Genomic DNA, 27249 nt, shown 5'->3' with positions numbered 1-27249 from the left:
CTTCTTCACTGCGAGGCAAAGCTGCGTGTCACATGTTAGCCTTACGGAAATCTGACATCTGAGGATTATCCAGGGACCAGCAAGCTCCAGCAAGTCAGAGCGCCAGGCTCATTTGCATATCTCGGACGGTCACCCACCTATCGTTCTTCTCCAGTTCCCTCCCTCTCAAGTATGTGTATCTTGTCAATTCCCTCCATCCCCTTATCACAAATAAAAATGTTAATGATGCTGCAACATTTAATCAATTCAATTCATTGATTTTTTTCCCCTCCCCCTTTTAAAAAAAACAACAATTGGCTTAAAAGCTTTCCTACAAGAGACACTTCCCGTTCTCTTCCAAGCATGGGAGGAATACTTTTTCTCAGACCATGCCTGCTACAATGCAGGCATGCAGAGAAAGAAAGCATGCTTCATGCGTCGGGCATAGTGATTTTACTAGGACACTGAGGCCCAGCATCAACGGCCTTCTGGCGGTTCCTACACTGTGAGAAGTGAGGCTACAGGGAACCAGGCAGAGGGCCTTCTCGGTGATGGCACCCGCCCTGTGGAATGCCCTCCCATCAGATGTCAAGGAGATGAGCAATTATATATTAGGAGACATCTGAAGGCAGTCCTGCACAGGGAAGCTTTTTAAGGTTTAACTATGTTTGGAAGCCGCCCAGAGTGGCTAGGGCAACCCAGTCAGATGGGTGGGATACAAATAAATTGTAACTTGTTGTTGTTGTTAAGAGAATTTAATTGATGTTAGGCTAGCAGATGGGCAGAGCAACCCAGAGATGGCCAGTGTGAGGTGATGGTTAAAGTGTCGGACTAGGACTTGGGTTCAAATCCCCACTCGGCCAGGCAACCTTTGGGCAGGTCATTGCCTCTCAGCCCGGCCTACCTCACAAGGTTGTTGTGGGATTAAATGGGTAGAGGGACGCCACCTGTTGAGCCCCTTAGGTGGGGAAAGGGTGGGATACAATACAATACAATAATAATAAATAAACCACCGTTGCGCTGGGCAGGAGTTGTTGATCGACTGAATGGGAGTGTTCTTCTCCACACATTGAATCTGTGGGCAAGTGGAAGTGCCACTGGTAAGGACCAAAACCACCCACCCACCCAAAAATGGAGCTTCCCCAGAGCAGGGATGAGGCAGCCCAGAATCCATTGGATCGAAAGCTGGCCCCACTGCCATGACGTGACAGGATCAGACCCAAAGTGGGCAGGATTACAATGGCAGCTACAGGATTATGCAGAGAACTGCCCGCCCCCCAACCCCGGGCATTTTCTGTCCCACTTACTTTATGTGGCAGGGTAGACCGCCACAAAGCCCTGCCCGGTTTGTGGGGAATATGGTTTAAATTGCTCCCGAATACTGTACAATATAATACCAGTATATTAGTGGGACGTGGGTGGCGCTGTGGTCTAAACCACAGAGCCTAGGGCTTGCCGATCAGAAGGTCGGCGGTTCGAATCCCTGCAACGGGGTGAGCTCCCGTTGTTCGGTCCCAGCTCCTGCCAACCTAGCAGTTCGAAAGCACATCAAAGTGCAAGTAGATAAATAGGTACTGCTCCGGCGGGAAGGTAAATGGCATTTCTGTGCGCTGCTCTGGATTGGCAGAAATGGCTTAGTCATGCTGGCCACATGACCCGGAAGCTGTACGCCAGCTCCCTCAGCCAGTAAAGCGAGATAAGCGCTGCAACCCCAGAGTCGTCTGCGACTGGACCTAACGGTCAGGGGTCCATTTACCTTTTACCAGTATATTGGTGTTTGTTTTGTTTGTTTAAGCTCTAATAAACATTATCTAGATTTTGCACCAAGGCAAGGGAGGGGGGAGATTTTGGTGTGTTGCTTTAAAAAAGTTATTGAAAGTTGCACAGGATAAAACAAAAATAAAGTGCACAGAAAGGAAATGGAAAGTTATAATATATCACTATATGGGCAAACAACTACAATTTCATATATGCTTATCTAGTATATATGTATATAAAAGTGTTAATAACAATATGTGGTTATTTACAACCTACTAAGTTTTTTATAAACACATTTCAAATATAATTATAACTGTCATACAAAGCCTACGTCTGTAAGCAATGCATTCATAAGTTCCAAGTGCTATCATATCTTCGATCAACTGACTAAAGGAGACCATAGATTAATCTTTCCTGTGTATCAATATGGGTGGCGCTGTGGTCTAAACCAGGCATCCCCAAACTTCGGCCCTCCAGATGTTTTGGACTACAATTCCCATCTTTCCTGACCTGTTCCTGGTCCTGTTAGCTAGGGATCATGGGAGTTGTAGGCCAAAACATCCGGAGGGCCGCAGTTTGGGGATGCCTGGTCTAAACCACTGAGCCTCTTGGGCTTGCCGATAAGAAAGTCAGCAGTTTGAATCCCCGCAACGGAGTGAGCTCCTGTTGCTCTGCCCTAGCTCCTGCCAACCTAGCAGTTCGAAAGCACCCCAGTGCAAGTAGATAAATAGGTACCGCTGCGGTGGGAAGGGAAATGTTGTTTCCGTGCACTCTGGTTTCCATCATGGTGTTCTGTTGCACCAGAAGCGATTTAGTCATGTTTGTCCTGTGGACAAACGCCGGCTCCCTCAGCCTGAAAGCGAGATGAGCGCCAGAATCCCATAGTCGCCTTTGACTGGACTTAACTGTCCAGGGGTCCTTTACCTTTACCTTATCAATCTTTGGGCTGTAGTAAGGGGGGCTTGACGGGGTGAGCTCCCATTGCTCGGTCCCTGCTCCTCATGTCATAGGGGATGCAGGTGGTGCTGTGGGTTAAACCACAGAGCCTAGGGATTGCTGATCAGAAGGTCGGCGGTTCGAATCCCTACGACAGGGTGAGCTCCCGTTGCTCGGTCCCAGCTCCTACCAACCTAGCAGTTTGAAAGCATGTCAAAGTGCAAGTAGATAAATAGGTACAGCGGGAAGGTAAACGGCACTTCCATGTGCTGCTCTGGTTCGCCAGAAGCGGCTTTGTCATGCTGGCCACATGACCTGGAAGCTGTACGCCGGCTCCCTCGGCCAATAACACGAGATGAGTGCCGCAACCCCAGAGTCGGTCACGACTGGACCTAATGGTCAGGGGTCCCTTTACCTTTAAGTAAAGACCAGCACAAGACCAGACAATCTCCCCTCACCTCCCACTGCATACTGTTCTGGGGGTTCTCCCACCCACCCCAAGTCAATTTGCAGGGGTGCAAGTAGAAGTGAGGAAAGTCCAGATAGCAGTTCCGCTATCGCATCTGTCCAGCTGAATCCAGGCCAGCTTTATTCCCACTTAATTGGATTTACTTCTGAGTAGATGTAAGTAGGATTGTGCTGCATACTTCTCAAACCCACGGACAGCAGGTCTGTTTCGCATATTGCTGTACACTAGGGAACAGCATCTTGAACTCAAGAGGCCAAATCTGGTCCTACACTGCACCCCACAATGGCTAAATGAATGGCAAAAAAGGGAGCAATGAAGGACCACAGCATTTGCCAGCTGCCATTTCAACTTTGCAGAATGGCAGCAGGTAATTTAGCCCCCCCCCCATCTCCTTAGTCCTCTTCTCGGACCTGTGCTCTGGAAAAACGGACAAGATGCTGAAGACAGTGGTTGCAAGACATCTCTAGGCACGTCTGGAAGAACAGCCTTGGTCACTCTGATGGATTACCTCGGTCAGGATTGGGGCAGGGGTAGCACGTCCCTGTTGATTTTCCTTGTTCTCTTGGCGGCTGTTGATACTATCAGCCTTGGTTTATTATGGACATTCTTGCTGTTTGATAGATCTTTCCATACACGATTTCCACTGTTTTGGGAGGCTCCTCTGATTGCGTTTGCTGTGTTTCCGCTCCGTTGTTGTTGTTTAGTCATTTAGTCATGTCCGAATCTTCATGACCCCATGGAACAGAGCATGCCAGGCACTCCTTTCTTCCACTGCCTCCCGCAGTTTGGTCAGACTCATGTTGGTAGCTTCAAGAACACTGTCCAACCATCTCATCCTCTGTCATCTCCTTCTCCTTGTGCCCTCAATCTTTCCCAACATCAAGGTCTTTTCCAGGGAGTCTTCTCTTCTAATGAGGTGGCCAAAGTATTGGAGCCTCAGCTTCATGATCTGTCCTTCCAGTGAGCACTCAGGGCTGATTTCCTTCAGAATGGATAGGTTTGATCTTCTTGCAGTCCATGGGACTCTCAAGAGTCTCCTCCAGCACCATAATTCAAAAGCATTAATTCTTTGGCGATCAGCCTTCTTTATGGTCCAGCTCTCACTTTCATACATCACTACTGGGAAAACCATAGTTTTAACTATACGGACCTTTGTCAGGTGCTGTCTAGGTTTGCCATTGCTTTTCTCCCAAGAAGCAAGCGTCTTTTAATTTCGTGACTGCTTTCACCATCTGCAGCTATCATGGAACCCAAGAAAGTAAAATCTCTCACTGCTTCCACTCCTTACCTACAGGCAATTCCAGAAGGCAGCATTCTGACCTCTGCGCAGCCCTACGGCATTTGTGCTGTGGGATCCCACAAGCACACGCATCATGGCATTAACATCTTCGTGAAGCCACTGGACGAGCTCATCAGGAGATTTTGCAGGACTGTGTGCTGATGACACCCAGCTGTATTTCAACGGGTCAATGGGTTATTTGAGTCTGGAGGCTGTAATGGTCTGGGGCTAATGAACTGAGGCTGAATCCCAACAAGACAGAGGTTCTGTAGGCAGGTGGGTTCACCTGTCCAATAAAAACCAATCTTTGGGGAAATTAAACCATGATTTGTTTCATCTGTCTGTGGCACAACTCTAACAAACCACAGCTTAGTATTATATGCAAATCAAGCTGCTATGCGGCTCAGGAGACTCTGGACCTGAGTGAATACAAAAGTATGTAGAAATGAATTAGGGTTCCGCTAGCCCGATGGAACAATTTGCTCTCTCCTCCATCCCATGTGCTGCTCTTGAGTTTCCCCTGACCCTCCAGAGCAGATCTGGGGCAGGCACAGGGAAGGAGAGAGGTAAAATGCTTCTTTTTCAGATGCTACTGCTCTATAGACAAAAGCCTGCAGGGTCTAAATATTTTTCTAGTATAATTTATTAAATGTAGGAATGAATAGCCTGGGCTATATTCAGACCATGTCAGCTTTCCATGTGTTCAGTTATAAGCATGTCCTGTCTCATTTCCGTATTAATCTGTGCAAAAGAAAATCCACAAGAAAATTTGTATTTAAATAAGCATTTTCTCACAAAATATACATTTCTAAATGTTTTTCCCCTCTCAAAATGTGCATTTGATTTTTAAGAGGTAATTTATCCTAAAATACACATTTGGATACACTGTTTGAGCCAATAAATGCATTGCAAAATTCAGAGAAGTGCAGAATCCAAACGGCAACTGCATCCTGTTTCACGCATTAGCCTGGCAGGTGCCGATCAAGAAATTTGCAAAGAACAAATTTATTGACCACTCCTAATTAAATGTTGCACTATATATACACCAGCACACTTTATGCAACAGTCGAATGTGTAGATTAGCCAAGTCTGGCAACACCGTTTCTAGTATTGCCTTGTGTGTTAAGTACATCCCTGCATCTGTGCAGAAAAATAGTATCTGCGCACTCAAGTGCACAGGCAAATTTACATATAGCATGCAAAAACCTGTATTCTTTTGGTGAAACGCTCCAACTTTATCAGCAGTCAGATAGCAAGCTACTCTGTGAACCAGTGTGATGATAAAAAGATGTTGCATCCTCCACAAGCTAACATTTGCCAGTTAAACACCCATTCCCCGTTCAAAGCTATGGACGCACACACGTTCCCCTAGAGTTTACTCTGTGCCATTTATGTGTCTCTGGTTGCACACACCAAACAACGGGTTCTATGGTTGTTCTGGCCTGCCCACGGTCTTTGCATCTGCATACACATGCAATACTTTTGAAGCAGCAAAGTAGTTGCTTGCTATAAATTCAGCTGAACAACAGCTGGAACAGATGGTGAGGAATTTCTGGTCTGCACAGAAATCTTCTGCACATGTATTGCTCCCTTGATTACTGCACAGAATCTATTTATATTGTCTGGATAGCAAAAGGTTGTCTGCTTAAAAACCATGAAGGATTTTGAGGCTAAATATTATGGGGAAGGAGAGAGAGAACAGTTGCCCACTATTTCGATCCACTTTCTACTGTAGTTGTCATGTCTTATTATTATTATTATTATTATTATTATTATTATTATTATTATTATTATTATTTCAATCCACTTTTTATTCATTGTTGTGCTCGTTTTCAGGGCTGCAGTGTGGATTGATGGGACCTTAATATTGTCCACAATCGCTTATCGTGAATTTTTTCCGTATGCCACTTTGTGAGGGCAACTGCCCTAAAAGGCACTTTAATGCACTCTTTTAATAAAAGTAACTTTGATGTCCTAAAAAAACATGTTTGAAACTTGTGGGTTGACAACCACGCAAACAGGTAGCCATGCATTTCGTCCTCGTAGTGTGAAGGATTTGAATTGTTAATCAGTGTGTCTAAGCCAGATGCGAGCAGAAATTAAGCTGCTTCTCTCCAAAGGAGTAAAAGCAGCTAAACAGATGGGGTACTGCCACCTTTCGGCTACAGAGTCTCATCACAGCCTACAGATTTATTTATTTTTAAATGCTTTTTAATGCAAATCAGCTGTGCAACAGAGGAAAGGCCTTCTTGTGCTAAGTTTAAATGGACAATTAATCGCTGACAGCATTGAGAAATGCTTTTCTTTTTTCTACTTGAAGAAGGAACAGGTGCAAAATAATAATTTTTTTAAAAAAATGCATCCAGTGAAGCTATACTGGCAGAGCTCTTTATATAAGTCTAGAACGTGATTTGTGGTTGTTGTTTTTTATCTCCCCATATCCTGCCAGTGGGTCTTACATAGACACCTGGTTGTCCAGGTTGGTGGGTCTTTTGTGTGAAGCAGAGTTCTTCATAATCTTTTTGAGTCCACATTGAAAATACACATTTCTTACAGCGGGGCCCTATAACTCCCCAAGGGTTTGACCCCTGAAGGCACAACCCTTCCACTGTCTCCTGAGAGAGATGGATGCCAGCCAGGTAAAAATTACAGCTTTAGTTCAGTCCTGAAGATGTCATAGCCTTTCAGAAAAGTATATTTCATACTTAGTGAGAAATGTACCGCTATTAATTTTAAATACAGAAAGCGACTAGTCGGGTAATTTGTTTGCTGGGAATACTTTATATATTTTTATTTAAAAAGAAGAACCCGAGTGCAATCATATGTATGTCTACTCAGAAGTAAGTCGTGCTGAGGTTAATGGGACTTATTCCCAGGTATGCACACTTAAGTGTTGTACCTTAAATTGCAGATATTGGCATAACATTGGAGCTATTGTTATTTCCAATAGCAAGAAAATCTAATTCTACCTCTAGGCTTTTCTAGGGTCTAAAATTAAGATTTCCTAAAAGGACATACAAATTAAAGTGAGGGTTATGGATAATTCAAAATGTTGCTGCTATTTTTTTTATTTTAAAAAATCCTCTTGGATATCCTCATTTAGTGTCCTTTTTTATTATGTTTCCACAGTCAAGAGCATGTTCATTTACGCTTCTCTTAAAGCTACCTAATTGCTTCAGAAGCTCTTCCATCTGTTCTTGGTATCTCTCTTTTTTAAAAAAAGGAAGAAAGAAATCGCACAAGACCTCAGTACAGTATATACCTTCTTGTAAATGCTTCATACGCAAGATATTTACAGTTGTTTTTTGTGTCCAAACCAAAGTTCAGACCTCTGCCACAAGTCCTAGGAATCTCTGCACAGAAATTCCAATTTGCTGGGAGAGGGAGCGGAAATTTTGACTGCTGTCATTTCAAGGTTGCTTTCGAAACCTGCATGAAAAATTGTAGCAAAGGTTTATGCCAAACGCACTGAAGGAACACCAGTCAGCTGAGGAACCTATATGGGTAGCGTTCAGTACGTCCAATAAAAAAGCCTAGTTGAAATACCACTCCCTTTGCAGTCAGTGAAGTCAGAACAGGCTACGAGAGCATGCAAAGTCAGAGGAGGGGAGGGAAGCAGGCAGCCGTGGGGCGGGAGAGAGAGAACAGCCACTCCATTAATAGCTTGAGCCTGTTGGTCAACACAGGAGCATAATGTTAGAATTACACAGAATGAAATCAGCCTTGGCCCCTCCCAGTTGTGAAATTAGATCTTCCAGCTACACAAATAAGTACCACCAGCACAGTTAAGCATGATCCAGCTGGAAAAAGCACACACACACACACACAAATATTTCTGCACACAAACTTCAAAATATGTTTCGCCTACCTAGTACCTGCGCTTCCACGGCAGCAATCTGCTACTGAAACGGAAGTAGAGGTCTGGTCTACTAAGTATACAACGTAGTTTAACTCACTTCCATTCAGGAAAATATAGGCTCACACATCCTGTGCTTGAACGGCACTATCAATGATTTTCGAACACCCTGTCCTCTGGGAACATTTTCATCGTGCATACGTTTAGCAAGGAGTTCCTGCATATCCGCCACGGAACACCTGCACACTCATTGTACAAAATTTCATCTAACTAGGTGACATTTCCCCATCCTTGGCGTACTTTTCCTCCAAGTCACCGAAAGGAAATGTAGACTAAGGTTACCAGAAGTCCCCCATTTCCCGGAGACAGTCCCCGGATTTACAAATCAGTCCCCATACGAAATCCATTGAAGTAGAAAAGTGTCCCTGGATTCATTGAAAAAAATCTGGTAATCTTAATGTAGACCTCGTATGGGGCTCTGAAAGAGACTGCCGAATAGATTTCAGCATGTCTGCAGTTCAATTCAGTTCACGGAGTGCCAAAATTAGAGATCTTCGCCAAACCTTAGCAGTAAATAGCAAAGTATTTACTACAACTGAAAGCTTCGCTCCAGTCACTCAACTAAATTTTTACATTTCAAGATTGCAAATGGCAAAATTTAATTGGTTTGTTTGCCACCTTATGGGCACACCTGTGTGGGATGCACCTCCTGTGTCTATTAACAGAATACATACACAAATACACACACACATTAAAGGACATGCTCTACAGAGAGCTGGCTTCAGGCATCAAGTCTATTGGCAGACCAACTCTGCGTTACAAAGTTGTCTGCAAGCGTCGTGGCGTGAAGGCTGTCAAAATCAGCCCCGCCATGTGGGAATCCCTTGTAGACAACCGCAGTGCCCGGAGACAGGCAGTTAGGGTTGCCAGACTCAATAGAGGACAGGACTTCTGTGCCTTTAATTGCCCTGCTCTCTTTTGAGTCTGGAAACCTTAAAGAGAAAACAGCAGATCCTTTGCTTGGAAATTAAACAAAGGGTCTGCTGGTTTCTCTTTCAGGTTTCCAGACTCAAAAGAGAGCAGGGCAATTAAAGGCACAGAAGTCCTGTGCTCTACTGAGTCTGGCAACCCTAAAGGCAGTCAGGTCCTATATCCATAGCAGTGACCAGAGGAGGGATGACCGCAGGGAAGAGCTCAGAGAGAAGAAACGCCATGGTGCATCTGCAGCAGCACAACCGGACGCCTTCATCTGCCCCAGCTGCAACAAAACATGTTGCAAATATCCCTTACACACAGTGGCCTATCTAGTCCCGCATCCTGTTCCCACAGTGGCCAACCAGATGCCCGCAAGAAGCCTGCACAAGCGCAGCAGCACTCTGCCCACCTGGGATTCCCGGCAACTTGAATAACAAGGGTTTGGCACTGTGCAACCTACATGTACCAAGTTCCTTTTGACTGATAAGTCACCTAGAAATTCTTTAAATCAGTTGATAGCCCCAAGTCAGTCAATGACTCCTGTAACTTCCCCGTCGAAAGGAGTTTCTCAATACAAGCAGGAAGTTTGAATTAATCATTGAGAAAGTTTGAATAAATCATTCAAAAAAAAGAAAAACTCCCCTGCAAACCAGGATGTGTCACAAAATACTTCAGCAGGCCCTATTTAGATATTCAAATACCTGGAAAATGTTTACACACACACACACACACACACACACACACACACACACACACCAAAACCAGTCGGGCACCCATTTCCACCTTTCGAGGATAAGTCATTGGGGATATCTTAAAATCCAAGGAGGTTCCATGCGCATCACACTTCTTCAAAAGGTGTAGAGAAACATTGCAGAAAATATCTGAGCAAAACCAGGGCAACCTCATTCATCCCAAGGGGCTGGAGGGAGCACCCCAGAGTCTGGCACCCTAATCCAGCAACGGTGCTTAGCACAGAGTAGCAGACACCAGCATGCAATTGCCTTGCTAAACTGGAGGCCATTATTAAGCTCTTCCTTGGCTCCTCTTCATTTTGAATGAGGCTGTGTATCATTTGCTCCAGCTCCAGTCTCCTCCCACTGCCGGTGTTTGAAGCAAAATACACATGGCATAATCCATAGAACTGTAGAGGTGGGAGGCAGGGATTTTCTTGCCCAACATGGGGCTCCCACCTACGACCCCGAGGTTAAAAGCCTCGTGCTCTACCTGAGTTATCCTGGAGTTTCTTGAGAAATGCGGCCGTTTGATGCATTCTCCCTCAAACCAGCTTCCATCCAATTTGAAAACATAAGCCATGGTTAACGCTGAGGTATGTATACAGTACAGATAGCCATTGCACGTGCTCCATTGACAGTTTGGGGAGTTGCAGGCACTCGGAAACAAATCCGGTAATGCGCGTCGGGTGAAGATATCCCTACCCGCTCCCTCTAAAAATGTGACAGAGGGGGAGGAACTACCTCGCTGCATTTCAAACCTCTCTGTGTACGTAGCCTAAGTTTCTGCAAAGAAACATGTTGATGGACTGGTGTCCTTGGAAAATCTGCTGAACTGTAATCTCCCTTTCTCCCAATAAAGGCAAAATATTCACAGTTCTGACATCCCTTTCTCTCTTAGAACTAGCGTTCCGGAGTTTATCATTCCAGAAGGACTCCCTTGCAAGGCATCATCCTTGAAACATGAACAAGACAGCTGGTGGGGAAGATGTTCGGTGCTTTGGCCATGAGATCAGCTGAGCTATGGAATGGAAACCCTGCTTACAGTAGCCTTCTTTGAAGTTGCACTGGGGCCTGAAACCACGCTGCCATAGTCACACTATGAATTAGAAACATATGAGTAGAATGACCCAACCAGAAAAGGAGCAGCAAAGCAAAGCAAAGCGGATTTTTCAAAAGCTAGAGTGTGTTAAGGCCCAGATCATTATAAATGGGGCAAGCAATACCAACAGCCAATCTTTGTGAACAGGCAAGGAAGGCATCAACAATGATGAAGAGACTTCCTGAGCTGGGAAGTCCATGGGTCCAAATCTCATGTTCGCCTTGAACTTGCTCAGTTCAGGGAATACCTTCCCACTCTGCCCCCAAGCACTTTCCCACTAGAAATTCTGGGATAGTAACTTGGGGTATCATTTTAAGAATTGCTGAGATAATGTGCTGAAATGCTTTGAGCGCCCAGGAAAAACACTACAGAAACACCAAATAATCATATCCCTTGCAACCTTGTATCCAGATTGGTTTTTCAGTTTCCTTTGTCTTCCATTAGGTAACTTTATTTTGATATTTACACACACACACACACACACACCGACCCGGGGGGGGGGGGACAAAAAAACAGCCGCCGCCAGCTGGGCTGCCCCTCTCCAAATTAATTTCTATCCATTCGTTAGATAACACTTCCTTGTCCCGCTGCCACTCGGTTTGCTTGGGTTCCTATGAAAATGCAGGCTCAAAATATAATTCATAGGGCCCCCAAAAAACCAGAATTTTATCAAAAATTAGAAGAAGCACTATTAGATTTCATGGACCAAAAAATTATTATATTTGGAGATTTTAATGGGGTGGTCTCTACAGAAATGAATAAATTAAGTAATGGTGCTGGGGAAAGAAGGAAGACTCCCCAAAAATCTTATTTTGGTCGTCTTATTTTCTTACGGAATGTGTAGAAAGTCGAGCTTATATCTTAATTATAGTTTAATTAACAATTATTGGAGATATCCACCTAAATATGTAAAATTAGGACTGCAGTGTTAGAGGATAATTGTTAAGCACATCTGAGATAAAGATAAGGGGAAGTCTTTTGTGGAATACAACAGGTAGGGGACTGGGAACATTGTTGGATTGATAGGATATTGCTGATTTTCGATACGAATGATTACCGTATGTATGCTTTTCTTTTACTTATTTCTCTTTCTTTTTTTCTTTCTTTTTTCTATGTTTATGAATATTATGATTACTATTATTTATACCACAGTATGATTGTTATTATTTAGATATGAAGTTATAGCTTATTTTCTACGTTATTTTATTATCATGTTATATGATTTGGTATATTATTATTTATGTATTATTATTTGTTTGTATGATTCTTTTCGAGTGAGTGATGAATGTATTTTAATTCCAATCTAAATAAAGTATTTTTAAAACATATATATATATATAAATTCATAGGGCCCGGGGAAATCTAGCAAACCGTGTTGAATACTGCAGGGAGTGCTAGGAAAGGGGAGGGGGGAACTCGTGCAAGAAAGATAACAATGAACAAGAAAGAGATCAACAATGAACAGAGGAAAGCTGACTGTTTGCAAGCGAACCATTTCCCTTACACATCACAGTCACAAAGCAGCTCCTTTATGCCCGATCATATGCCCAGTATCCTCCCGCTGTGATGACGTTATATATCTGTAGAGAGAAGCAAGGGTAGAAATCTAGACATGAAATCACATGTTTCTACACCACTATGGTAGGATAGTGACCACAAAAAACAAACAAGGCTACAGTGGTGATAAATACACTTTTAACAAGGTCTGTGGTTAAGAAACCTCCAAAATTACTAGCCAGGAAGCAGGTGTAGTTCATAATAACCGCATTCGGTTGTCATCTAGGTCTTGTTTTCTCCACTAATAAAACGAAACTTCCACACATTAGGACCCGACAGTAAAAGCAACAGGGAGGGCCAGCAACATCTGCTTCTGATCATAGCTGCCAAGTTATCCCTTTTTTTAAGGGATTTTCCCTAATGCTGAATAGGCTTCCTCGCGAGAAAAGGGAAAACTTGGCAGCTATGCTTCTGATTCCTGCAACAGTTGCCGTCTTAATATCCAGCTTGTGACTCAAAAACTCACGTTTTCAACACAGGTAGTTCCAAACAGAGAGGTATTGGCTGTGGTGCATATATAACAATAAACCAGACCTTCTGGCTTTTCATAAATTTATTTAGGAATGAATGCTGCTTCATCTCTTTCACATTAATCCTCTCCTGCCACAAACAAGATAAGCAAACCAGGTAGCCATTAGCTCCAAGCCAGGAAGCATGGTTTCTTGCTCCCTAACAAACCATGGCTTCAGGCCGACTAGTGTTTGTGGCTTGTTAAAGGTAAAGGGACCCCTGACCATTAGGTCCAGTCATGACCGACTCTGAAGTTGCGGCGCTCATCTCACATTATTGGCCGAGGGAACCAGCGTACAGCTTCCAGGTCATGTGGCCAGCATGACAAAGCCGCTTCTGGTGAACCAGAGCAGCACACGGAAATGCCGTTTACCTTCCCGCTTAGAGCGGTACCTATATATCTACTTGCACTTTGACGTACTTTCGAACTGCTAGGTTGGCAGGAGCTGGGACTGGGCAACGGGAGCTCACCCCGTCGAACTTCTGATCAGCAAGCCCTATATATAAAACCACAGAGCCACCTGTGTCCCAGTTGTTAGGGAGGAACAAACTACGATCCCAGGTTTGTTAATGGAAAGCCAAGGTTTCTTAGGCTGTGTTTACACTCACTCTCCTATTTACTGGGTGTTTAATTAGTGTTCATGCAACACTATCCGAAATGCATATGTATGTATCCTATACACCTTGTTGTAAGATACTACTGTTTGACGCCTTGTTTCTCAAACCAGCTTCATTTATGTGCCTTCAATGAAAGATGCCATCTCTCTTCCTTGCACCACCATTTGGGGTCTCCACAGGGCTGTCAGGTCCAGATTAACCTTTTTTATAATTAAAAAATGCCACATTTCCGATATGGGGCCCACTCAGCCTTCTTTTGCCCTTGATTTTAAGTTAAGGTGGGCACAGAGATTCAGGTTTTACACCAAAAATTTGCCTGGAAACCAGAGAACGGTTTAGAGCTATTTGGCTCTTTTAACCTTCCAGGGCTGGTGGAAGGTCCCCACCCACATGACAAATCCCTGGTTTATTTTTAAGTTTTCTCCCCAAATTAAGGGAAGCAGGGGACAAGAATGACAGACAAGGCCCACTATCTGCTCTCTCTCTCCCCACATGGAAATCAAGGTGTAAAGCAGGAATGTGGAAATATGCCTCACATAGACTCAGATCATTGGTCTGGTTGATTCACTATTGCCTATACCAGTGTTTCCCAAACTTGGGTCTGCAGCTGTTTTGGGACTACAACTCTCATCATCAACTCTAGCTAGAAGGACCAGAGGGCATGGATAACGAGAACTGTAGTCCAAAAAGAAGCTGGAGATACTAATGATATCCCCAGATCTTGTTTGACTCCAGATCCCATCAGTGCATGGCCAATGGGACAGGGTTGATGGAAGTTGTAGTCTGAGAACAACTGGAGGTCACCATGTTGGTTACCTCTGGTCTACACTGGCAATGGCTCCTCCAGGGTGTCAGGAACGATTCTCTCCCAGCCCTACCTGGAGATTTCGAGGATTAGAGCATGTGAGACAAATGCTTCTCAAGTTAAAGGCAAGTATCTCTTGGCAACAAAACCCTATAAAGTTTTTAAAGATGCTTTGGCAGAGTTGCTGTAAAGAAACAATAGCTGTAGAGATCCTGAGCAATGCTTCTCTAACTCTCATCGCCCTCAAAAACTTGCCCTGGTGACAGAATCCACATTTCCCAACAGTTTTAAAAGGCTTTTAAGACCACAGAATGTTAATGTTGGCAAAGGTCTATTTTAAGCCCTTGTTGATGTGTTTATATGGGTTCCTCCACAGCAGGACTCATATTTTCGGTTTAAGATCGGAAAAGGACTAACATTTAAGAGCAGTAACACAGCAGGCGCAATGTGCAGTGATTTAAGATGTGCAATGATGTTTATACCATACAAAGGCAGATTCGCACACACACAAGTAAACTGCTCACAAGGCAAGCGGTCTAGTGTCATAATGAATGTAATGTGGGAACAAGCAAGCTCATGCAAGATCCCCCAGTTCCTGCCTATAAGCTAGAGAATTGCAACTTGCCACTTTTCAGTCCACGGAAGGAGAGTCACAATCTTGTATGAGTTCTAGAACCCCATATAACATTGCTCATGCTTGTAGACAGGCTTGCTAGAGTTGAGTTTTTTGTTTGCTTGCTTTTGCAAACTCTATCCCCAACATATTTCCATAGTCATCTCAGAGAGTCATGCAGTAGGCGCTCTCAAAATGTGTCGGACATGGAGATGTAGTAATATAATGAAGCCTGGTGTTTATGTCCTTCTGCTTTGGTGAACTTCTGAGTGGCAGTAATGCTAGTGGCAGTAATGCTAGTTTCAAAGACATCAAGAAGAGGTGGCAAGAATACACAGAGGAATTATACCAGAAAGATATGGAGGTCTCGTACACCCCAGGTAGTGTGGTTGCTGACCTTGAGCCAGACATCTTGGAGAGTGAAGTCAAATGGGCCTTAGAAAGCACTGCTAATAACAAGGCCAGTGGAAGTGATGATATTCCAGCTGAACTATTTAAAATTTTAAAAGATGATGCTGTTAAGGTACTACACCCAATATGCCAGCAAGTTTGGAAAACTCAGCAATGGCCAGAGGGTTGGAGAAGATCAGTCTACATCCCAATTCCAAAGAAGGGCAGTGCCAAAGAACGCTCCAACTACCGCACAATTGCGCTCATTTCACACGCTAGCAAGGTTATGCTTAAAATTCTACAAGGCAGGCTTGGGCAGTATGTGGACCGAGAACTCCCAGAAGTGCAAGCTGGATTTCGAAGGGGCAGAGGAACCAGAGACCAAATAACAAACATGCGCTGGATTATGGAGAAAGCTAGAGAGTTCCAGAAAAACGTCTACTTCTGCTTCATTGACTATGCAAAAGCCTTTGACGGTGTCGACCACAGCAAACTATGGCAAGTTCTTAAAGAAATGGGAGTGCCTGATCACCTCATCTGTCTCCTGAGAAATCTCTATGTGGGACAAGAAGCTACAGTTAGAACTGGATATGGAACAACTGATTGGTTCAAAATTGGGAAAGGAGTACGACAAGGTTGTATATTGTCTCCCTACTTATTTAACTTATATGCAGAATTCATCATGTGAAAGGCTGGACTAGATGAATCCCAAGCCAGAATTAAGATTGCCGGAAGAAATATCAACAACCTCAGATATGCAGATGACACAACCTTGATGGCAGAAAGCGAGGAGGAATTAAAGAACCTTTTAATGAGGGTGAAAGAGGAGAACGCAAAATATGGTCTGAAGCTCAACATCAAAAAAACCAAGATCATGGCCACTGGTCCCATCACCTCCTGGCAAATAGAAGGGGAAGAAATGGAGGCAGTGAGAGATTTTACTTTCTTGGGCTCCTTGATCACTGCAGATGGTGACAGCAGTCACGAAATTAAAAGACGCCTGCTTCTTGGGAGAAAAGCAATGACAAACCTAGACAGCATCTTAATAAGCAGAGACATCACCTTGCCTACAAAGGTCCATATAGTTAAAGCTATGGTTTTCCCTGTAGTGATGTATGGAAGTGAGAGCTGGACCATAAAGAAGGCTGATCGCCGAAGAATTGATGCTTTTGAATTATGGTGCTGGAGGAGACTCTTGAGAGTCCCATGGACTGCAAGAAGATCAAACCTATCCATTCTGAAGGAAATCAGCCCTGAGTGCTCCCTGGAAGGACAGATCGTGAAGCTGAGGATTCAATACTTTGGCCACCTCATGAGAAGAGAAGAATTCTTGGAAAAGACCCTGATGTTGGGAAAGATTGAGGGCTCTAGGAGAAGGGGACGACAGAGGACGAGATGGTTGGACAGTGTTCTCGAAGCTACGAACATGAGTTTGACCAAACTGCGGGAGGCAGTGGAAGACAGGAGTGCCTGGCGTGCTATGGTCCATGGGGTCACGAAGAGTTGGACACGACTAAACGACTAAACAGCAACAACAATGCTAGTTTTGAAAGCATGGTCAGAGTGTCCCCCTCTTCCTCAAATTCAGTTCTGTATTACACAATATCCTTTTAAGCAGTTAACAGCATAGAAGGCAAACAGGGAAAAACAGAACTAACTTGTAACAAAACAAAACAATGTATTTACTGATCTGAGAATGCAAACATTTTCCAAACCAATTCATTTCATCCCAGTGTTAAATGCAACATAAGTAAAAACTAGTAACGTTTCCCAAACAAGCTGTTGCAAGTGATTGTAACTGCCAGTAAGACCAAGTCTTCACTTTCAGACCACAGATATACAGTATTCTACACAAAAACAGCCAGATCACGCAAATGGAATTGCCCGTATGATATTATTATGATGATATTAACAGTAACTAAGAGATGTTAACAACAGCCAAGATATGGGCTAATCTCTCCACAGGAAAAAAATAAAAATCTGAACAGTATTATTTGGTGCTGGAGGAGACTCTTGGGAGTCCCATGGACTGCAAGAAGATCAAACCTATCCATTCTGAAGGAAATCAGCTCTGAGTGCTCACTGGAAGGACAGATCCTGAAGCTGAGGCTCCAATACTTTGGCCACCTCATGAGAAGAGAAGACTCCCTGGAAAAGACCCTGATGTTGTGAAAGATTGAGGGCACTAGGAGAAGGGGACGACAGAGGACGAGATGGCTGGACAGTGTTCTTGAAGCTACAAACATGAGTTTGACCAAACTGCGGGAGGCAGTGGAAGACAGGAGTGCCTGGCGTGCTATGGCCCATGGGGTCGCTAAACGACTAAACAACAACAATAATTATTTGGTGCAAAAATAAGTGTTGCCTCACATATTCTGTATTTCTTGTCAATGTTATGAGAGTTCAAGGTAACGACCGTAACACAAATAATATATCCTGAATGCTGGCTGCAAACTAGGAATGCAGCAAACATCTGTGAATTAAAACAGGAATACTAAATAATAATAATAATAATCCAGATTCTAGCAAGGACCATTTTACACATGCTGCCATTTTACATAGCCTTGAGTACATTCTATGACACTCTGTACTAAACCACATCCATAGAGCTGTTCTTATGAAGTTGTTGTCTATTCGCTCACCTACACTCTCCTGCTAGAACCAACAGGTAACAGCAGTGAGGAGGAGGAGGAGGAGCAGTACAAGCCACCAGTAGGGGAAAATCTGGTGCTCTGTTCCTCTGAGAGGCAGTGGAAGCAAGAAACAACAGCTGCCACTGGAGGTTGCAGGGCACGTGGCCAGAAAGAGCCGGCTCAAGGACCCACTAGAGCCCAGTGTTGGCATGCAGCATCCTGGAATAGCTGCCAGGTGTGCTGAGCCCCAGCAGGACCCACTGCTTCACAGTGCAAATTCAATGCACCTGCCAGCAAGCCTAGGTTTTCAAGCCATGCTACTAAATACACTGGAACCATCATTTTAATTTTGAACAATGCTGCATCAGGGACAGGAGGAACATAGGAAGCTAGCTCAGTAGTGTTTGCAATGACCGGCAGTGTCTCTCCACACTTACAGGGAGCCCTAACTAGAGACACTGGGGCTTGAACCTGGGAACTTCTGTTTGCAAGGCGGGAGCAATACCACTGAGCCATGGTCCACCCCTAAATGGTGGCTCTAAGTCACGCCTTGCCCACCAAAGGAACCTTAACCAATGGAGAAGCAGGCCCACATAAGGACATTTTGGCAAGGGCCTCCTCACACCTGGAGCCAGACCTGGGACAACTGACTAGGGTGTTCAAGGATGGACCCAAAAGAACATACAGTGACTCTCCAAAAACAACAGCTGTGAAATGAAATTGGGTAGGAAGGAAATAGAGGGGAGGGCCATAAATCAGAGTTTGGCTTAATAATCCGCAGCAGCAAATCAAATGCAACGTGGAATTGAGTAACCTTGGAAGCAGCTGTCACTTTGTTTGTTTTTTAAAAACTAAGTTTCTAGTCCTCAACTGTTAGAAAGGGTAGGTGTGGGAAACAACTTGTGAGATTTCAAAAGACAGGAAGGGCAGCAGTGGGAACCAAGCGGGATTTGCTACGGGCAGGACTTTCACTTTGTGCCATTCCCCATGAGTAACGGGAGAACAATAAAAATTGTGCAAACCAAACTGGCACAGCATCCAGGTTAGCCTGGCACAGAGTGTTATCTTTATCTCCCTTGTGGAGTATGCACAGGACTGCCTAGAATTGTTACTGAGCTCTCCTGAGTTACGATACCAACATCTGTTGATGAATCAGAGAAACTGGTTTCTCAGCCATAAGCTCAGAGGGTGACCTTGGGCCAGGTCATCTATCTCTCTGCATCAACTTCCCATCTGCCCCCCCCCCCAAAAAAGTACCACCTCCAGGCTTTATTGCAAAGACAAATGGCATAACGATTACAACAGACTTTGCACACCAAATATGGCAGTGTAGTAAATCAGCCTCCAATTACATACACCGCCTTGATATTTTTCCATGGGATTGACTATGCTATCATTGAGGCATTCCACCTCTTAGCTGAGCAAACATGTTCCGGAGAGAAACCTATTAAAAATAAGCTCCTTTACATTCAATTCCTATTAAGAATTTATGCCTTCTTAAAGGTAACAGGAAGCTGATGATACTAAGCCCTGGTTATCTACACCCATTATCTTGGTGTGTTTTTTATGGCTCCAGCAGACGGAATGAGTGCACTAGGCCTAAAGCCAGATTATACTAGATCGAGAGCTCAAGGTTTCTAAATCAACTCAACAGAACCTTTAGACTAACGCCTAGTTTTCCACTGAGGTTGTAAGCCTGTGTCTAGGTCGCAACACTCTGACTTCAGATGGGGGCTAACTTTACTGAATGTTCCTTCCATTCATAACATGCCCTCCCCCATAGAAAACTAGGTGTCAAAATGAAGGGTCCTAGCTCAGCCTTCTGCATGAGTTGCTAGTTTTCCGGAGTCCATTCGACTCCCGAAACCATTCAAAAACCAAGGCGTGGCTTCTGATTGACTGCAGGAGCTTCCTCCACTCAAGCAAAAGCCGCGGCGGACGTTCGGCGTCTGAAAAACGTTTGCAAACCAGAACACTTACTTCTGGGTTTTCGGCGTTCGGGAGCCTATTTGTTCGGGAGCCAAGCCGTTCAAGTACCAAGGTACCACTGTATTTAGTCAAGTTTCAAGTCTTGTCTCAGTGACGTCCCCAGAATGGAAGATGGCAGGATCCCCAAGGATGTGCTCTATGGGGAGCAGGCTTCGGGCACCAATCCCATTGGCAGACCAACTCTATGCTACAAAGATGTCTGCCAATGTGGCAGGAAGGCTGGCAACATCAACCCCACCGCATGGGAATCCCTTGCATACGATTGCAGTGCCTTGAGACACAGTGTCAGGTTGTACATCCATAGCAGTGACCAGAGGAGGAAGGACCTCTGTTGTCGGTGTCCCTCCACCTTTCTGTTCATTCTTAACCAATACATTAAACGTGGTTGCTGCATTAAACCAGAAATAGTCTGCTTGTCTCTCTTGGCTAATAATGTAATTAAAGAAAGCCATTTCCCAGCCAGAAAGACAAGAGAGCATATCCCATCCTGCACTGCAAGGAGTAGAATTAAACTTCTGGCACTGTTTATAGAGGCAGGATTTGGACTCTCAAACTCCAGAAAGGTGTCAAAGCCAATTCCCCCCCCCTCCTGGGTAAAATTAAACATCCACATGCAGCATCTGCTGAAGGTCAGGACTGGTGTTTTCAAAGCATCCTTCAAAATAATTGTGAGGTTAATGCGCACAGTACGTTTCCGAGCACAATTCAAAGTGTTGGTAAAGGTAAAGGTAAAGGGACCCCTGACCATTAGGTCCAGTCGTGACCGACTCTGGGGTTGCGCGCTCATCTCGCATTATTGGCCGAGGGAGCCGGCATATAGCTTCCAGGTCATGTGGCCAGCATGACAAAGCCGCTTCTGGCAAACCAGAGCAGCACATGGAAACGCCGTTTACCTTCCCGCTGTAGCGGTTCCTATTTATCTACTTGCATTTTGACGTGCTTTCAAAGTGTTGGTGCTGACCTTTAAAGCCCTAAACGGCCTCGGTCCAGTATACCTGAAGGAGCGTCTCCACCCCCATCGTTCTGCCCGGACACTGAGGTCCAGCGCCGAGGGTCTTCTGGTGGTTCCCTCGCTACGAGAAGCCAAGTTACAGGGAACCAGGCAGAGGGCCTTCTCGGTAGTGGCACCCACCATGTGCAATGCCCTCCCACCAGAGGTCAAAGAGAATAACAATTACCAGACCTTTAGAAGGCATCTCAAGGCAGCCCTGTTTAGGGAAGCTTTTAATGTTTGATGGATTTCTGTATTTTAATATTTTGTTGGAAGCCGCCCAGAGTGGTTGGGGGAACCCGGCCAGATGGGCGGGGTATAAATAATAAATATTATTATTATTATTATTATTATTATTATTATTATTATTATTATTATTACAAACACATTGGGCTTTCCATTTCCAACATCACATTGGCAGGCTTCTGCCTGCCAAGGGCAAAGGGCAAAGAGACCACTCGCGAGGCAGCAATCGTTGCCCTGCTGCACTTCCTCACCTGGGGACAGGGGCGGCCTGTCCCATTTCGCCTCAGGGGGTGAGACAGGAAGGTGCTGCCCCCCCCACCTTGCTTACCATGGTTGTGCCATGGCAGCTTCTGGCAAGATCCTGAGCAGCAATATCTTGCCGGAAGTCACCGCCACAGGCTCTGCCCCACAGGATTCCACCACCTGAGGCGGTTGCTTCGATCTGCCTCACGGTCAGGCCGGCCCTGCGGAACTCAGCAAAGCACTAAGGCTACTAACAGTCTTTTAGCACACCTCCGCTTTGTCTCTCTCCACCCCCCACCCCCCTCAGGTGGAAAACCTGTGATTCTCCAACACGGGCCAACCATCAGGAATGATGAGAGGGCCATAGGTTTCCCAGGGTTCTTGCGAGGGGGAAAATGATATCACAAGCTACCGTAACTCATTGCACTTTCCCAGGAGACGTAAGAGCCTGCTAGATCAGGCCAATGGAGCATCTACAATCGAGTATCCTGTTCTCACACCAGCCAATTAGATGCCTGTGGGAAACCCACAAACAGAACCCGACAATAAGAGCACATGCCCCTTCTGCAGTTTCCAACAACCTCCTCTGGCTGTGGAGGCAGAAAGTAGCCAACATGGGTGGCAGCTATTGATAACCCTTCATGAAGACATAGCAGAGAGCAATAGCCTATGCCAGGGGTCAGCCAACTTTCTCAGCAGGGGGCCGGTCCACTGTCCCTCAGACCTTGTGGGGGGCCAGACTATATGGGGGGGGGGGAGAGAAGAAGAAGAACAAATTCCTAGGCCCCACAAATAACCCAGAGATGCATTTTAAATAAAAGCACACATTCCTACTCATGTAAAAACACACAGATTCACGGACCGTCCGCAGGCCGGATTTAGAAGGCAATTCAGCCGGATCCAGACCCCGAGCCTTAGTTTGCCTACCCATGGCCTATGCTCACGTGCAGCAACAGTAGAGAGCATGTGAAACAGACCCACTGTGATGATAAAATGGGCAAAAGATTTTGGGCATAATATTGAGTATGATGCGTGGTTGAAACTATGGAATCAAACATTGAAGTTTACTGCATGTACCGCCCTGAAAGAGAATGTATGGAAGATGATGTATAGATGGTATTTAACACCAGCAAAATTAGCTAAAATGTATAGGATGAGTAATAAAATCTGCTGGAAATGTAAGGAGGAGGAGGGAGAGTTTTATCATATGTGGTGGAAATGCGAAAAAGTTAAAAGATTTTGGGAAATGATATATAATTAATTGAAAAAGATTCTTAGGTATACCTTTCCCAAAAAACCTGAGGCATTTTTATTAGGACTTATTGGACAAGAGATTGCAAAGGAGGATCATATAATATTTTTGTATGCGACAACCGCGGCTAGGACTTTGTTAGCCCAAAAATGGAAAACTCAGGATTTACCAACGATTGAAGAGTGGCAGACAAAAATAATAGACTATGCGGAGTTAGCAGGATTGACTAGCAGGATCCGGAACCAGGGGGAAACAAGGTTCCAAAAAGACTGGAGTAAATTTGTGGACTATATGGAAAAGAACTGTAGAAGTTTAAAGACACTTGCAGGACTGAAATAAATCCTACGAATTGATTTTAAATGGACAAAATAAAGGAACTGCGAGATAAGATCTGAAAAGAAAACCAAATGAAGGGAGGGAGGGAAGTCAAGCTCAGCAGAGCATGGGGAATAAGAGATTTGGGAAGAATTGTTAAATTGTGTGTGTGGTATCTGTTTTTTGAATGTTTGTTTTGTTTATTGTCTTTAATGTGTTTATTTGGAAAAATCAATAAATTGCTTTTATAAAAAAAAGAAACAGACCCACTGTTCCGCCTTTCTCCGGACTGCATATACACCGACAGGCAGTGGTTCCTCAGGATTTCAAGCAGGAATCTTCTTTCCCATTGCTGAACCTGCCTGCACTACCACTGAACTTCCCCATCCATTACCCGCAGGCAGTTTTTTATCTCAGCCTAGGCAGCCGAGCAAGGACAGAACTACAAGATTGTTTCCAGAGATTCTGCAGCAGCACAGTACACAGAAGAGCTATTTGCGACAGCCTCTTCTTGCTCTCTCAGATCCAATAGCCATGGGCCATTAAGGCGTTATGAACTGTAAGGAACAGCTGGAAATTTATGGGGAAATTGGTGCACATTAAGAGACTACTACCAAAGGCATCTTACAAAAAAAAAAACCCCACTGTGGTGCCTTGACACAGTCTGCCATACCTCGCCCCCAACATGCAGAGAAGGTCCATTCCTGTCAGGATCCTGTCAGGATCTGCTGCTTCTTTCAAGAGACAAAGCAAATTGGTAGGCATTTCATGAGCACACACTGCGTGACGCAGCATGCTTCCAAATGAAGATGCGTAACAGCAGCAGGCCACCAGGAAATATTGTTTTAAAAGATAAAAACTAGTGATAAACATTCTTTAAATATACCAGTCATGGGAAGTTAGTGGGCGAGGCAGTAGGGGGGCTACTTAAGATGACAAAATTGTAACTCCAGAATGCAACTTCACTTGAGGCAGAGAAACTACGGCACAGAACCTCTCCTCTTACCTGCAAACATAGGTACTCTTAACCTGAACTGTTTTTAACCATTCTGCAATGCACCCCAAGCAGATCCTGAGACACTATATAAATAAATATTGCCGCAATGTAGTAGAGACACTATAAATAAAGCTGCCCTCAGGAGACCCTGAGCTGCGGGGTTAATTGAAATACAGTCAGAATTTCAAGCCGAAAGGCAGAATGGAAAAAGATGCAGACAGATCTACTGCATCTTTCTGTTAATTGCTTCTGGGCTCATACAAAATGGGTCCTTCTACAACTTGGTGCCCTCCAGATGTTTTGGACTTCAACTCACCCATCAGCTTCAACCAAGCATGGTCAGAAGGAAACAGCTCTCAGTTTAATCCAGGCTTGTATTTCACAAGTTAAAGCAAAGTTTTCAGACCTTCTAAAATTTCACCAAATTGTTTCAATTCTCCATTTCCCAAGCAAGTAAGGAAAAGCCATCAAATATGGCACCAACTGTAGAATTCAAACTTTTAAGCAAGTTTATTATCTTTATGGTTGATGAATATTTGAAAATCTCTGGGAGGAAATGTCTGATAACTCTCCAGAATGATGCTCAGAACAACTTACAACACTTTCAGACACCAAGAAGAAATTCTATTATCTCTATATCTCCTTGCCCCTCACTATGATTAGCAGAAGCAGACTAAATTATTGTTGTTATCATTATGACCTTACATATTTTTAATGAGTCACTCTTTTATTTTATTTTTTAAAAAATGAACTCAAAGCGATTTACGAAAGCCCAAATGGGTTTCTAAGTTCTTTACAAGTAAACAAAAACCCAATGACACAAGCATTAAGATAAAAACATCTTTAGTTAAATTACACGGTTAACTGGCACAATAAAACAACCCTATTAAAAGATTAAAATGTATACTTTCATAATTGAAATATCAAAAAGCCAATCCCATTTATTGCGAACTATGCAAACCAAAGAACTGTATGCAAATGTGTATGACTAATGCAAGTTGTGAAATCCAGCTTTCCTTGGCAGAGAGAATGCACTTTCCCATAGTCATCCCTTGATCCAGCAGCTCGTATGTTCCTATATTTCCACCTAGACCAGTATTGCCTACTCTGTCTGGCAGTGGCTTTCCAGAATCTCAAGAAAGGAAGAGGCTTCCTCATCACCAATGAGCCAAAGGTGCCTCTTCAGCTGAAGCTGTCCATGTCTGAAACTGCAGGCAAAACACACATGCAAAACTTTGACTCTGCCACACTGAGATGCCCCTTACAAACTTTGGCACTGCCCTCAGTTTTATCCAGCAAATAATATAGCGTGGTTAGAACAGTTGAAGCTCATTCCTATGTTGTGAATTGCGGAGTGAAGGTGAAGGGTGGTATACGAATTTAATAAATAATAATAATTCCAAAACATTCCTATTTTAGAAATAAACTCAATTTACTTTGGTGAGTTTTACTCCCTTATCCTGTAGTTACGGATTTCAGCTTTTGTTTGTTTCATTAAATTTATATGCCACTCGATTGTAAGAAAACCTCAATGCAGTTTTTTGTCTTTTGTCTTTCACCAGGCCTTCTGAACATCACCTGAAGCAAAAGTACAAACTCAAAAGTAGAACTTTTCAGCGATTCCAAACGACCTTAATTCTTTCACAACTTCGATTTGTGAATCCTGCAGATTTTGCCTCTTTCAATCCTGTCCATTTTAATGCAGTTCTAATGCATGTTCCATAAATTTCCACCAGAATTACTATATACCAAATAAAGGTAAAGGTAAAGGGACCCCTGACCATTAGGTCCAGTCGTGACCGACTCTGGGGTTGCGCGCTCATCTCACATTATTGGCCAAGGGAGCCGGTGTATAGCTTCCAAGTCATGTGGCCAGCATAACAAAGCCACTTCTGGCGAACCAGAGCAGCACACGGAAACGCCGTTTACCTTCCCGCTGTAGCGGTTCCTATTTATCTACTTGCATTTTGACGTGCTTTCGAACTGCTAGGTTGGCAGGAGCTGGGACCAAGCAACGGGAGCTCACCCCGTCACAGGGATTCGAACCACCGACCTTCTGATCAGCAAGCCCTAGGCTCAGTGGTTACATTACATTAAATATCCTATCACATACAATATACCCATTTTTTCATTCTGTCTCATTGTTTTCAGCCATCATTTGTCTCACAAGTATCATCAATATGGCAACAGATTTATTGCTGCTATATAACACAGGCTACTCCATGCAAAAGGCAGCCTGTTTACTCTACAACTGTCATATGCAAAGTTCAGCAATAAATAATTTCTAAAAGCACAATAGAACTTGGCGTTTCCAGGAGACTAACAAACCCTGTCATTTGAGAGTACTACTTGTAATTCCATACTGGAGCAAGGGGTTACTAGTGCCTTCTGCACATTATAATTATAAAGTGCGCTCTGCACATTGTAATTTATTATTTGTACCCCGCCCATCCAACTGGGTTTCCCCAGCTACTCTGGGCGGGGGATTAAAATACATTAAAATACATTAAAATGTCACAGATTAAAAACTTACATTATATTACAATTATCAGGAGCAAGCTTTGCAAGCCCTAGCTGTTACAAAACTGAACTTTCAGTATCCACAATAGGCTCCAAAGGGTAGCCCTGGTTTGAATGTCCCACTGAATTCTGTTGGACTTGTATAAGAGTTCGTTCAAAGCATCGGTATTTGTTGTGAAGCCACTCCAGTTTCCAAAAAGGCACACAACACCTAAGTCCCAAATAGCATTCTCTTGGAAAATTCCTATCGAGAATGCCTGCACGATAATACCATTCTTTGTCTTTCAAGCTTTTCTCTCACACATCTGGGTATTAAAGTGTGCATTTTACAGGGTCATCCTCAGCATGTTCATTCAGAAGCATGTCCCACCACGTTCAAAAGGAGTCGCTCTCCAGGAAGACTGCAACCTCAATCACTGTCCTTCCTCAGCCGTCACCAACATTTGGAAACTCCAGGCACATTTTGCACCTGGCTATTGGCCACT

General features: G+C 44.1%; 1 protein-coding gene across 4 annotated transcripts in view; it reads right to left on the bottom strand.

Annotated features, from left to right (window-relative positions):
* The window catches only part of SLC4A4 (solute carrier family 4 member 4), a 190917-nt gene that overhangs the window by 146210 nt on the left and 17458 nt on the right, over nucleotides 1-27249 (bottom strand). The gene's annotated exons all lie outside the window — the stretch shown is intronic.

Source organism: Zootoca vivipara, chromosome Z1 (assembly GCF_965207765.1).
Source record: "Zootoca vivipara chromosome Z1, rZooViv2.hap1.1, whole genome shotgun sequence".
In the NCBI taxonomy this organism is placed as follows: domain Eukaryota; kingdom Metazoa; phylum Chordata; class Lepidosauria; order Squamata; family Lacertidae; genus Zootoca; species Zootoca vivipara.
The sequence above is the reverse complement of the archived record's forward strand: the minus strand, read 5'-3'. Positions and strand labels throughout refer to the sequence as shown.